Genomic DNA, 14780 nt, shown 5'->3' on the forward strand with positions numbered 1-14780 from the left:
TATATTTTACAATAGCCACTTAGGTGACATGTACCATCTCCAGACTTATCACAGCAGGCCTTTAACACCCACTGATGTGCAGGGACCATAGGAGGATGAATATATAGGGAAAGTGAAACATCCCCTAACAGTGCAGAAGACGAACTGCAGCTGTGCTTGTAGCGTCTTGCAGAAGAGCCATGCTTTATTTGTGCTAGGAGCCATCCATCTGGATCAACCAGCATGTCACAAATGAACGTACAATGTTGTCTCTGACCATTGGGTCCACCTAGCTTATCATTTATGGAAGGAACAGGCAATCTGTGGCCCTCTAGATGTTGTGTAGTGTTTAAGACAACTTCCATCCTCCTGGACCATTGCTTATGGAGTCCAGCAAGACCATCCCTGGTCTCACATACCCTCCAAGTGTCTCTGTTTTCCAGGGACAGTCCCAGAATTACCATCCCAGCTTCTGATTTGATCCCGGAAAGTCCCTATTTCCCCCACCAGTGCTGCTACCACCGAGTTTGGGTAGGAGGATGAGCCAGCACTTGTCCTGAACTGCGGTGGCTGTGGCAACTGCAACATAATATCCTGTTGTCACTCCTTGGCCTCTCCAGGGCTGCTACTTGGGCAGCTTGTGAGGAGGAAGAGGAAAGGAGGCTACCACTGAGGTCTTGTGTGATGTGCTGACTCTGAGGAGCAGCCAGAGGGCAGGGCTGCCTTGTTCAGGAAGAAAGGGGAAGTGGTTCACAAGTGTGTTTTTTTAACGCTGTGGGTTAAACCACAGAGCCTAGGGCTTGCCGATCAGAAGGTCGGCGGTTCGAATCCCCATGACGAGGTGAGCTCCCGTTGCTCGGTCCCTGCTCCTGTCCACCTAGCAGTTCGAAAGCATGTCAAAGTGCAAGTAGATAAATAGGTACTGCTCCAGCGGGAAGGTAAACGGCATTTCCGTGCACTGCTCTGGTTTGCCAGAAGCGGCTTAGTCATGCTGGCCACATGACCTGGAAGCTGTACGCCGGCTCCCTCGGCCAATAAAGTCGGCCACGACGGGACCTTTACCTTTATGTCTGCATCTCTTGGGACGCGGGTGGTGCTGTGGTCTAAACCACTGAGTCTAGGGCTTGCTGATCAGAAGGTCGGCGGGAAGGTAAATGGTGTTTCCGTGTACTGCTCTGGTTTCACCAGAAGTGGCTTAGTCATGCTGGCCGCATGATCCGGAAAAACTGTCTGCGGACAAACGTCGGCTCCCTTGGCCAGTAAAGCGAGATGAGCGCCGCAACCCCAGAGTCATTTGTGACTGGACTTAACTGTTTCTGAGCACAATTCAAAGTCTTGGTGTTGACCTTTAAAGCCCTAAACGGCCTCAGTCCAGTATACCTGAAGGAGCGTCTCCACCCCCATCATTCTGCCCGGACACTGAGGTCCAGCGCCAAGGGCCTTCTGGCGGTTCCCTCAATGCGAGAAGCAAAGCTACAGGGAACCAGGCAGAGGGCCTTCTCGGTAGTGGTGCCCACTCTGTGAAACACCCTACCATCAGATGTCAAAGAGATAAACAACTACCTGACATTTAGAAGACATCTGAAGGCAGCCCTGTTCAGGGAAGTTTTTAATCTGTGACATTTTGATGTATTTTTAATCTTTGTTGGAAGCAGCCCAGAGTGGCTGGGGAAACCCAGCCAAATGGGCGGGGTACAAATAAATTATTATTATTATTATTATTATTATTATTATTATTATTATTATTACTACTACTACTACTACTACTACTACTACTACTATATTGGGTTTTTTGTTATTATGCCATGTAAATTGTGTTTTTAATGTTGTACAGTGCCCTGGATCTTCAGATAAAGGGCAATATATAAATCGAATAAATAAAGAATGTGTGTGTGTGTGTGTGTGTGTGTGTGTGTGTGTGTTATGGCTTAGTAGGTTAGAACACCGTGTGGATAACACCAAGGTTGCAGGTTCGATTCCCTTATGGGACACCTGCATATTCCTGCATTGCAATGGGCTGGACAAGATGATCCTGATGGGTCCCTTCCGACCGTTCTTTGATTCTATGATTCTCTCTCTTTCTCCCTCGACGCTCCTTTCCCGCGCTTGGCCACCGGGGGCGCTAGAAGGGAAGGGAAAAGCGACGGAGGGGGGAGCTATGGAGCAAGCCAGAGACCTGCACAAGCCACCGGCGGCGGCGGCGGCGGCAGCAGCAGCAGCAGCAACGACGCACCGAGGAGGCGACAGTGTCGGCGGCGGCGGCGGCGGCGCAGGCTTCTCCTCTCCGGCTCGGATGAAACTGCGGTGATCGGCAGAAACCGTTTCTCCAGCAGCCCTCGAGGGCTCGCCGAGCCAGAGCGCGAGAGGAAGCGAGCGAAAGGGAGCCAGGCAGGTCGCCCTTGGAGCCGCGAGCGGGAGCAGCCGGGCGCAGGCTGGGGTCCCGCTCGCGCCCCCGGATTTGCCCTCCCGCGGACCCACCGGAGAGAGGAAGAGAGCGGGGGGAGGACCCCAAGCGGCAGCTCGCCTCGCGCCGACGGGGATTTTACGCCAGTGCATTGATTTCCCTTCTTCGCAACGAGAAGAGCAATTCCTTCCCTCTCCCTTTCTCCTCCCCTCCCCAGTCTTTCTCCTTCTTTTCTTCCCTCCCCTCCACTGCCACCCCGCTTTTTTAAAAAAGCCCGTAGCAATTTTTAAACCTCCCTCGGCTTTTTAAAATATATATATATATCTTTTTTTTGTTTTTGCATGCGTGATTTGTTTTGAAAAAAGAGAAATTGTTCGAGAGGCGCCATTTTTCACCTCCTTGGGAGGAAAAAAAAGAGAGAGGAGAAAATCTGTTTCCATCTCCCTTGTTTCTCGACCGTGTGCAATCGCCTCCCTTTCCTTTTTCTCGCCCTCCCTCCCTCCTTCCTTCCTTCCCTCTCCTCCCTCCCTCTTTCCTGAGTGGGGGTCTCCGCCGAGCAGCCCCCGCGAACCCGCCCCTCCGCCTCCCCCTGCCGCCCCCCTTCATCTGACAGTTCCCCGCGCGCCATGGCGCCCCTGCGCCAAAATCGCCAAACAGAAGCGGCAGCCGAAGGAGCAATAATACCTTAGGGGGCGGGGAAGGGTGCTTTGCTTTGCTTTTATTTATTTTTTTAAAACAATATTTTTGGAGGGGTGCAAAAAAAGGGACTTAGGGGTCGGGATCTGGAAACCCGCCCCTCCCTACTCCGTTCACACGCCTCCCCAACCTCCCCTCTACACGCATCGCGGTCGGCTGAGAAGAAGCGCGGAGAAAGGAGAGGCAAGGCGCGCGCTGCTCCCACGAAGGACTTTGGGGAGCTTAGCGAAGCCGGGCGCTTGGCTTTCCGAGAAGATAATGGGTGAGTCCTCATGAACTATGGGTGGGTGCTTGGGGGGAGGGCTGGGGAGCTTTTTGGGGGGAGGGGGTGTCTGTAGGGGGTTCCAGAAGGCTGGCGGATGGGTGCCAGGAGGACGAAAAGTTGAGCTCTTTTTTTGGAGGCGCGGGAAAAGGGGGATTTCCCGGCTGCTTCTTGACGCTGCGTTTGCTGCTCAAAAGTCACTCGTATTGCAATAACCTGTGAGTATTATATGCAGATATTAGTTGCGGATCTGTGTGGGTTTGATGTGCTTTTGGTTTTTTTAAGGGGTGCGGGGGAAAGTGGGGGGTCGTGATTTGGGTGCTGGAAGGAGTTTGCCCAAGGACACATGCGGCCCGAGGCTAAGCGTGTTTACTCGGAAGTAAGCCCTCAACTAGTCTTCCCAGGCACAGGCTTACTCAAGGGGGCTTACTCCCAGGTAAGCCCGCGGAGCATACTCCCCTCCTTTCCCTTAAGCTAGCTCACTGTGACTTGGGATGGCAGTGAGTCCCCCGCCCACCACCACCACCCCTCTGCTGAATTTAGAGAGAACAGGCGTCGGATCGGGCCCCTGCAGGCGCTGGCTTGGGAGCAGGCCCCGATCCAGTCGGTTTGCTGCCGAGGAAAGCTGCCCAGCTCGTGGCGCTTGCGCGGCTGTCAATTTCCCCGCGCGCTTTCCTCGGGGGCCAAGGACGCAGCAGGACTTCCTGCGGGAGGGATCCGGCTGCAGGGCTGTTGCAGGCTTACTTGGGAGTAAGCAAGGCTAGCGCACGACCTGCAGGGCACTTGCTCGCGAGTAGGCTGACCTGCGAGCAAAACAGGAGCCAGGATCGGGTTGCAAAGGGGCAGGCCTGGGACTTATCCCAGAGTAAGCATGCGTATAGGACTGGGCTGTTAAATTCCTCCCTCCACGACCCACCTACCCGTAGTAACATGCCTGCTTATGGGGTTTTGCTGGTGGTTGGCTGGGAGGTGACAGACTTGGTGTGTCTGAGGTGCGTGGAGCGGGTGGCAAGACGGCATTCCCTCTCGCTTGCAGCTTCCAGCGTGGATCTTGCGATAGTAACGAGCTTCGCGCCAGCCAGGAAAGTGTGGCTGTAGAGAATGAGATGGCAGCGCTGCTTTTTTAAAAGAGAGAGAGAGAAAGAAAGAAAGAACATGCATCAGAATTTGGGGGTATTGCACAGTGCACTACGACCCCACCGCTTCATGTTTGCGCGGTTTGCGTTATACTTTGGCTCCCAACCCCCACCCCTTCTCCGGCCAAGCCTTTTGCGAGGCTCTTCGAGTGCTATTTTGACATTGGCAAAAGGACACTCTGGCAACTGCTACGGTTTGCGGCGCATAAACAAGTCCGGCTCGCTTTGTGTTTCTCCGTGTAGCAGGGGCTGGATAATTAACAATGCAGGTCTTCTTTTCTCTCTCTCCCCCCTTCCCTGTTTGTGTCAGAGTCAACCTCGTTAATAGATCGGCTACTAATAAATCCAGGATTACCCTTCAGCTACCCTCCCATGCCTTAGTTGGTTTAATTTTTTTAAACAACGTACACCAAAAACAGTGTCTGCGTCTTCCCTTCCAAATCCCCGAGCTCTGCTCCTGATTCCTGCAAACACTTGCTGTGCTTTTCCCTTCCAAAGCTATTTATTTATTTTGCAAGAGAGGAGAGAAAATGCTGGAGGTTGAAAGCATTAAGAAAGCGAAAGAGCTTGTAGCACATGTGGGGGCGAGGGCAGGAGGTGATCTTAGCCTCTGGTTTCCTCCCTTTCCTCTTCTCATGCCTTTTCTTTTGCAAACAGCAAGAGAATGCTGCCTGCTTTGAAAAAAATAAAAATAAATAAAAGGTTGGAATAGCCTGATAGCAAATGCTGCGAGGCTTGATATCAAGTAATAAGCTGGAATATATACTTTTGTGTTTGGCGGAGGGATGGCTCCTTTGTAACGCAGCATTGTGATGTATTTGGGGAATCGTAGAAACACCATACAGGTTATGTTGTGTCCAGAAGATGGTGAGAAGTGGAGGGTTTCTTTCCGTGTTGTTTGAATGGAGTTTCTCTCTCAACCCCTGAACAGTGCAACCTCCCCAAAATTGTATCTCGGCCATCCACTAAAGTTGTGGTTTAGGAAAATCTAGTTCGCATTGTTGCGATGATTTCACATGCAAACTGGCTTTTTGTGTGTGCCTTCTCTTCATCTGGATGTGTTGGAGGCAACAGATCGAGTTTTGACCTGTTTGCGGGGGGGGGGGTGGAAAAACCCTGTCAACTTTGCCAGTCTGTTAGAGCGCCCAGACCTCCCCAGCAGGGAAGAAAACAAACCCAAGTCCTCACCCCCTACCCATGCCCTTCCCTCCCCCACTGCCGAATCCAAGACCCCCCCTTCCAAACGGAAGCAGAGGGAAAAGTGGGGATAGCAGCTTTTGTAGGAAAACTCCATCAGAGCAGCAGTAATGAGGTTTTCCTTTGCATGGGGTGGATGGCTTTTGGTGTAGGGGGTGTGTGAGGGTGTCTGGGTGTGAAGGAGGGGTGGATGGGATCTGGGAGGAGCCGGTGGCTGGGAGGGTGAGCGGATTCAGACTTGCATGGCCTTGAAAAGGTTCCTCCTCCTCCAGATCAGTTCTTCTATGATGGTTCCTATGGGTCATCAGAAGCATCTCTTTTGCTCCAGGCCTATTTCCTTAGTGCCTGGAGGAGAGACTGCAGTGGCAGCGAAGTGCAAGTGTTCATGTGTTTAGTGTTTTGGAGCCTCTAGGCTCCATAGTCCAAGAGAATGGGTGGGTAGGTAGGAAGCAGAGAGCTAGTTTCTGTTTCTCTTCCCTAGAAAGCTACCTAGGATGAATTTATACTGGGGGCGAAATACTATTTATTCTGAGGAAGTAAGAATCCTAGCAGAAGGCCTCTTGAACACGAGAGCTGAGTACAGTGGTACCTCAGGTTAAGAACTTAATTCATTCTGGAGGTCTGTTCTTAAACTGAAACTGTTCTTAACCTGAGGTACCACTTTAGCTAATGGGGCTTCCCGCTGCCGCCACGCCGCTGCTGCGTGATTTCTGTTCTCATCCTGAAGCAAGGTTCTTAACCAGAGGTACTATTTCTGGTTTAGCGGAGTCTGTAACCTGAAGCGTCTGTAACCCGAGGTACCACTGCACAGTCGTACCTCGGGTTATAGCTGCTTCAGGTTGTGTTTTCTCGGGTTACGGACTGCCGAAGCCCGGAAGTACTGGAACAGGTTACTTCTGGGTTTCGGTGGTCGCGCATGTGCAGAAGTGCCAAATCGCAACCCGCACATGCACAGATGTGGGTTGTGAACGCTGCGGGTTGCGAATGTGCATCCCACATGGATCATGTTCACAACCCGAGTGTCCACTGTATCCCTGCCCCTCCTAGCAACTCTCTGCTCCTGCAGAAACTTCCTAGAGTTTGCATTCTGATGTAGCAGTTCTCCCTCTCCCTGCCATGGGTGCCTTTTCATGGAGGCAGAACGGAATTGGCCCAGAGATGAAGAGGGTACAGGAAATCCTCAAGACTGGTAGGAAGTCAGCTTTCTAGGAAAGGTCTCTGAACATGAGCTGAGAGCTTGAGAAGAGGGGGAAGAGGACGGATTTTTGGTTATGCTTCCTCTCTTGACTTATGGAAGCAAACGGTGGTCTAGACAGAGCCCTGTTGGAAGTAGGTGGCATGTAACCAAGCGGAAGGGAGAGAAAGCATATGCGGACCATATTTTCGCCTCCCGCCCCGCCCTTTCGCCTCTTACTTTATATTGAAAGCAGAGGTGTTTCATTAACTCTAAGATGTCAGCAGCCCGGCAGTGCGGTCAAAGTGGTGAGGCAAGGGAGCGATGCCGGCCAGCCCGCTCCGGGGTGGGGGCACCCAGTGTGCCATTGCCTTATATGTACATCTGTGGAGTTGGAAAGGATGCTCCAAGCAAGCCGACTGTTGATCCTGCTCATCTTCTTGCTGGGGGGGGGAGGGAAGTAACTCGATCCCTCCCATACTGACAGGAGGATTTTGCAGGGTGGCCAAGAGCTTGCAACTTCAAGGGTGCATTCAGTCCTAGGAACCTGGGTGGCAGTGGTTTCTTTTATTAAGAGACACATGTATTTAAAGTCACACCCTGCCAATCTGATGCAAAGGGCCTGAAAAGCTTTTGGAGCTGGGTTCAACTTGCTGAAGGAGTTCAGAAATAACCAAGTTCCCGGACCTTCAGTCAGAAGGAGGGTTTTTATTTTCTCAACCAATAGAAATATAAAGGAGGACATATTGCTTGTCTAAACTTTGTGATAATCTGAATTCACTGTACAGTTATACCTCGGGTTACAGATGCTTTGGGTTGCACGATTTTAGGTTGCGCACCACGCCAAACCCGGAAGTACTTGAACGGGTTACTTCTGGATTTCGGCGCTTGTGCATGTGCAGAAGAGCTAAATCACGCTTTGTGCATTCACAGAAGCGCCAAATCGCAACCTGCGCATGCACAGACGCGGAGCTGTGGGTTGCAGGCACTGTGAGTTGCGAACATGCTTCCTGCACGGATCACGTTCGCAACCTGAGCATCCACTGTACAGTGGTACCTCGGGTTACATACGCTTCACGTTACATACGCTTCAGGTTACACACTCCGCTAACCCAGAAATAGTGTTTCAGGTTAAGAACTTTGCTTCAGGATAAGAACAGAAATCGGGCTCTGGCGGCGCGGCGGCAGCAGGAAGCCCCATTAGCTAAAGTGGTGCTTCAGGTTAAGCACAGTTTCAGGTTAAGAATGGACCTCCGGAACAAATTAAGTACTTAACCCGAGGTACCACTGTAATGTAAGTTTCCCTGCAAAGCTTTATGTCTGTGTGACCCTAAGAGAACTGCCTTCCTTTTTTTCTGAGCATCTGATGATACAAAGTTTCTCTCCCTTTCCTCTTTGGTTTTTGTTTTGAATCTGTTACTTTCTGTTATGTTCTCCTTTTGGACATTACGTATTTCTATTTCAAATCTGCCTTGTCTTTGACAGTTCATTTCCCCTACCTATTTCTTGCAAAGCTCCAGTGCCCTTTTACAGCCGCTGCTGCTGCAGCAGGCAGAAATTCAGCAGGAGAAGCTCCTCCCAGCACAGTGAAGTGGGAAAGCTGTTCCTGTTGGATTTTTTGACAGCATTAATGGAGTATGGGGGGTTCTGTTGGGGAGGGGGATAACTGAGCCGGTCATTTGGACCACCCTGTGTTGCTCATTGTCTTTGTCCCCATTTTACAGATGGGGAGCTTGAGGGCAAAACAGGAATGGCTTCCCCTCGGTCACACAGGGAGTATACGAGGTTTCTCAGGGCTGATTTTAAATGCTGTAGATTTCATGTATAGAGCCCTGCCCTGGGTTTAAGCTTGAAGCTGGAATGTTGTAGAACCTGAAACTAGCTGGCTGTTCAATAGATAGAGCCCTTTTCTTTAAATTTGCAAAAATACTTGCAGGGCTCCTGTGTCCGGGATAAAGCCTGGTGCATTTGAAGCCCCAGTATTGGCCTTCAACATTCCTACCACATTCTATACAAATTAGGGGCACGGGAAAATCAAAAGATGCCTTATACTGAAACAGATCACTGGTCCATTTAGCTCAGGATTGTCTGTGCTGACTCAGAGTGCCTCTCCAAGGTTTCAGATAGGGACGTTCCCAGCCCAACCTGGAGATATTGAGAATTGAACCTGGGACCTTCTGCAAAGCAGTTGCTCTACCACTGAGCTATGTAAAAATGTAAAGGGACCCCTGACCATTAGGTCCAGTTGTGACTGACTCTGGGGTTGTGGCGCTCATCTCGCTTTATTGGCCAAGGAAGCTGGTGTACAGCTTCCGGGTCATGTGGCCAGCATGACTAAGCCACTTCTGGTGAACCAGAGCACTGCACAGAAACGCCGTTTACCTTCCCGCTGGAGCGGTACCTATTGATCTACTTGCACTTTGACGTGCTTTCGAACTGCTAGGTGGGCAGGAGCAGGGACCGAGCAACGGGAGCTCACCCCGTCACGGGGATTCGAACCACCGACCTTCTGATTGGCGAGTCCTAAGCTCTGTGGTTTAACCCACAGCGCCACCCCCCTCCTAAACAGAACCAGTGTTGGAAACTCAGATATATCAGCTAGGCACAAGTTACCTCCTCAAACCAGGGTTGTGGTCACCAAAACGGAACAACTACTTGGCATTTGGGGGCCAGACAGCTCAAAAGTTGTATTTTTCAATACGACTTTTTGGTTCCTGAACTTCGTTCTGATGGTGCAGATAAAATATAACAGATGGAATTCCCCAGGATATGTTGCTAGTGTGTGAAAACGGGTAAGATCCAAGGATCCCCAGGCAGATGGCAGAGGTGTCAGGTAGCATCCTGGTGCCAGGGCATCTTCACTTGGTCGCAAGTGGTCGAAAGCCAGGTGCAAAATGTGCCTGGTGAATTTTGAACGCTGAACAGAACCATTTAGTACTTGGAGTTCTTTGGAGGAAATGATGGGATATAAATGCAACAAATAACTAAGAGATAAACTTGAAGGCCAGGTATCAAGGGCCTTGAAGATGGATCAGCTAAAATCCCAGTGGTCTGACTCTGTACAAGGTAGCTTCCTACATAAGACATTCTAGTTTGTCTAGGCATTTGGATCTTGAAGTCCAGTTCCCCCACCCCTGAATATGGCCTTTGTGTATTATCTACTGTTTTAAGGTAAAGGTAAAGGGACCCCTGACCATTAGGTCCAGTCGTGGCCGACTCTGGGGTTGCAGCGCTCATCTCACTTTATTGGCCGAGGGAGCCGGCGTACAGCTTCCGGGTCATGTGGCCAGCATGACTAAGCTACTTCTGGCAAACCAGAGCAGCTCACGGAAACGCCATTTACCTTCCCGCTGGAGCGGTATCTCTTTATCTACTTGCACTTTGACGTGCTTTCGAACTGCTAGGTTGGCAGGAGCTGGGACCGAGTGATGGGAGCTCACCCCGTCGTGGGGATTCGAACCGCCGACCTTCTGATCGGCAAGTCCTAGGCTCTGTGGTTTAACCCACAGCGCCACCTGCGTCCCTATCTACTGTTTTACTTTGCTCATTTAAAATAAAATAAACTTGAAGAAGCTGGGTGAACTTAGACCCTCCCTCCCCAATTTCAGGTTAAAGCAGCCTTTGGACTACAATTCCCATGTCGTCCTTGACCACTGGCCGTGCTGGCTAGGAATGATGGGAATTGTAGTCCTGCAATGCAACACCTAGGGCCCTAAGACTGAGAAAGGTCTAGAATATCCAGGGCTTCCCGCCCCCCCAGTCAGTACTCACTGGAACTCAGTTCCAGCACTTCTCAGCTGGGCACCATTGCCATTCTAAGAGAACAAGGGAGGTGTTCATGGTGAGTTCTGGCACTTTTTTTCTAGAAAAATAGTACTGAGAACATCTTTCGCCAACTTAGTCTTGCAGTTGTTGTTTTTTTTAAAGAAATATTTATTAAGATTTTACAAAAAACAGATATACAAAAACACATAGTAGAAAAACAAGAAAAAAATAAGAGTAAACAAACACGAAAAAAGAAAAAAATACAAAAAATTAAAAACAATTCTTTTTCATAATTTAAAACTCATTTACTTGTTTCTTTGACTTCCTCACACCTCCCCTTCTTGTATTCCCATTTAAATAATCAAATCAGCAAATTCTTACCCTCTTTCATTCATCTTATCTCTATAACTTGACATTTTATAACTCAGTATTTTCATCCATTATCAATTCATTTTTGCATATTCTTATTAACTTTTTTTACCTATTTATACCCTTTTTCCATATTCTTAAAGCATTACAGCTGGAAACCACTTAATTTCTATCCAACATCATTCTAACATTCATTAATTTTGCAATATTTCTGTAGATAGTCTTTAAATTTCTTCCAATCTTCTTCCACCGCCTCTTCTCCCTGGTCCCAGATTCTGCCAGTCATTTCTGCCAATCCCATATAGTCCATCATCTTCATCTGCCATTCTTCCAAAGTGGGTAAATCTTGTGTCTTCCAATACTTTGCAATAAGTATTCTTGCTGCTGTTGTAGCTTACATAAAGAAAGTTCTGTCCTTCTTTGGCACCAATTGTAGTCTTGCAGTTGTTTTGGACTACAACTCCCATCAAGCCCAACCGTTGTGGTCCAAAACATCTGGAGGACTCCCCTTTTGGCAAAGGATGGCCTAGACTAGCCCTCTGCAGTGACCACCCCTGTCTTCACCTGTAAGAAGGCTTGGTGAGCAGGGCCTTATCTACTCTGCCATGTTTTGCTCTTGTGCCCTTTGTGGCAACCTGGTGCAGGTGAGGCTTTTCCTGTGTAATTGGTGGGAAGAACTTCTGCCTTAAAATCCTGCATGTCAGGGTCAGACTGGACACACATGCTTAATCACACAATCGCCCCATTTGTATGAAGCAGGTGTGTTTTAACATTAGATGGGACCACCCTCCACCGTCTTGTTTCATTGCTTCCTGTCGTCTCAGGATCTTCACATCCAGCTGTGCTAACGTCTGGAACTGAAGCGAGGATTTGGGTACCTGAGTATTGGGGTGATGATAAGGTAGGGAGGGATTGAGACATGCCCCCTTTAAAATCCAGACCTGATTTATCCATGAATGTGGCAGACAGGTGGCTAAACAAAATGGCTGCTGTTGTTGAGTCTACTTTGGCCTTCAGGCTGCCATTAAAGTCATGGTTCCCAATGTGGGGCACACACCCCACAGGGGGGCAATTTGATTTTTAAGGGGGTCAATTCGAGAATGAGTTATTAACAGTTGATGGCCTTTGAGGCTTTCTCCATGTGAATAGGAGTTCACTTTTTGAATAACAAGAATTACCATATTTTTCGCTCTACAAGACGCACCTAGTTTTTGGAGGAGGAAAACAAGAAAAAAAATATTCTGAATCTCAGAAGCCAGAACAGCAAGAGGGATCGCTGCGCAGTGAAAGCAGCAATCCCTCTTGCTGTTCTGGCTTCTGTGATAGCTGCGCAGCCTGCATTCGCTCTGTAAGACGCACACACATTTCCCCTTACTTTTTAGGAGGAATAAAGTGAGTCTTATTGAGCAAAAAATACGGTATGTTGTTGTTTAGTCGTTTAGTCGTGTCTGACTCTTCATGACCCGAATCACTGCCTTGCCGTGGCGAAGGGGCATGAATAACTCAGAGAAGCTATGAGCTATGCTGTGCAGGGCCACCCAAGATGGACAGGTCATAGTGGAGAGTTTTGACCAAACGTGATCCACCTGGAGCAGGAACTGGCAAGCCACTCCTGTATCTCTGCCAAGAAAACTCCATGGACAAAGGCAACAGGCAATAAGAATTATAGGTCGGGATTTTTAGAGATGCTTAGGTTGGGCATCGCCAAAAAAAGGTGGGGAACCACTGTATTAAAGGGAGAGGAGGAGGACCCGTGAAAGGGATAACACCTAGGTTTAACACATCTTCCGCTGCAGATTCATTGTGCGAGCTTCTTGAATTCATTCCCATCCTGCTACTCTTCCCCTCAGCACAGTGGGAACATGGGCAATCCATCTTGGGCAGAGATGCGATTTGTGAGTGTTTGCCTCCATTCCCTTCTGTTTCTGCTTTCTTGGACCTACGAAGCGTTCCTGAGGGCAGGGCCTGTGTATTTTCTTTTGGTTTGTGTACAGTGCCTGGTTAGCATGGGGACTCCAGTAGTAACAGTGAATCATAACAATATGAAGGCATTTGGAAGCGTTGTATAAATAGCCAGCCGTAATGCGGCAGATAATTCAGTTGATGAGGCATTTCAGGACACCAAAGTATGGGGGGGGGGCGGGAAAGGGACATTCCTGCAAAATCTTAATTTGCAGGGCTGTGTGCACCTGGTAATTACACCAGGGGGGGAATTTGATAGTGGATGTAAGTTTACTACCCTGAGACTCTCAGCTTCCATTTAAAAACAAACAGCAGTGTGAGTGTCTGCCCTTTACAGAGACCGTTGCCAGGTTGCAACCTGCAGATTCATTATTACCAGATTTCTTTCCCACCTTAAGGTCCCAGGGCGAGTCACGGCAATGTAAGAATACAATATCACGCCTGTGAAATTGGACGGGAAAGAGAAATGTCTGTTGTAATGTCAGAAACCCCAGGAGGACTGGGCAAGGTTTCCAGTGAATAGGACGTAGAGCCTCAAAGACCTTTATTTGTCCCTTTGTAGGGCTTCCAAAAGTGGTATAAATTATGCAAAACAGGCATATGCAAATCAGCCTTGTTTTTGCAACTTATAAAAACCCAGGTTCTCTTGGTTCAACATTTATATTTAATTTCTGTTTTGTTTTGTTTTGCACATATTTCCCTGGCTGAAACATTTGCATAGAGTGCTGTAGCCCCTAAGCCGTGATGGCAGTCTGTGGGGAAAATTGGAATAAATCAGAACTTTCCCCATAGAACCCAGAAATTTGACAAGTCTTATAAGTAGAACTCTTCTTTTTGAGCCCCATATAAACAGTGGGGGCCTTCCCATTTCAATTCATGCAACTAGGAAATGACTAATTGGCTGTGGAGTACAGGCAACAACCAATTTTTGTTGTTGTTGTTTAATCGTGTCCGACTCTTCGTGACCCCATGGACCAGAGCACACCAGGCACCCCTGTCTTCCACTGCCTCCCACAGTTTGGTCAAACTCATGTTCGTAGCTTTGAGAACACTGTCAAACCATTTCATCCTCTGTCATCCCCTTCTCCTTGGGCCCTCCATCTTTCCCAACATCAGCATCTTTTCCAGGGAGTCTTTTCTTCTCATGAGGTGGCCAAAGTACTGGAGCCTCAGCTTCAGTATCTGTCCTTCCAGTGAGCACACAGGGCTGATTTCCTTCAGAATGGAGAGGTTTGATCTTCTTGCAGTCCATGGGACTCTCAAGAGTCTCCTCCAGCACCATAATTCAAAAGCATCAATTCTTCAGTGATCAACCTTCTTTATGGACCAGCTCTCACTTCCATACATCACCACTGGGAAAACCATAGCTTTAACTATGCGGACCTTTGTCGGCAAGGTGATGTCTCTACTTTTTAAGATGCTGTCTAGGTTTGTCATCACTTTTCTCCCAAGAAGCAGGCGTCTTTTAATTTTGTGACTGCTGTCACCATCTGCAGTGATCATGGAGCCCAAGAAAGTAAAATCTCTCACTGCCTTCATTTTACATTTTACAACCAATTTACACACGTCCAGTTGATGTGCGGCTGTGCCGAACCTGGAAGCGACTTTAAAAATGGCCAAAAACAGTCCTAAAAGAGTCCAGAAAGGGGAGAAAGACATGAAAACTGTGCTTAGCAATCCCACGAATCTTTGCAAGTGCAATTCCAGGAGCAATTGGAGTTTGGAGCAAGGAGGTATGGAGGGAGCGATTGTGGTGGAGTTTGGCGGAGTTTAGTGTCTCGTAAGCATTGCTGGTTTCTCAAGGGTTTCCAGAGGTTTAGAAGGTGTTTGTAAGCT

The 14780-nt window shown here is 48.8% G+C and overlaps 1 protein-coding gene and 1 long non-coding RNA gene across 4 annotated transcripts in view; one reads left to right on the top strand and one right to left on the bottom strand.

Annotated features, from left to right (window-relative positions):
• Positions 1 to 2144: 2144 nt before the first annotated feature.
• The window catches only part of SETBP1 (SET binding protein 1), a 270233-nt gene continuing 257597 nt past the window's right edge, over positions 2145 to 14780 (top strand). For all 3 annotated transcript variants that reach the window (XR_014539525.1, XR_014539526.1, XM_083575494.1), the window contains exon 1: positions 2145 to 3341. The gene's annotated coding sequence lies outside the window, so the exon portion shown is untranslated. The remainder of the gene's footprint in view (positions 3342 to 14780) is intronic.
• LOC310744533 overlaps positions 10027 to 14780 on the bottom strand; it is an 86440-nt gene continuing 81686 nt past the window's right edge. The window contains exon 2 of the long non-coding RNA XR_014539612.1: positions 10027 to 10171. This is a non-coding gene — a long non-coding RNA (uncharacterized lncRNA). The remainder of the gene's footprint in view (positions 10172 to 14780) is intronic.

Source organism: Podarcis filfolensis (assembly GCF_964270895.1).
Source record: "Podarcis filfolensis genome assembly, chromosome: 11".
NCBI lineage: Eukaryota > Metazoa > Chordata > Lepidosauria > Squamata > Lacertidae > Podarcis > Podarcis filfolensis.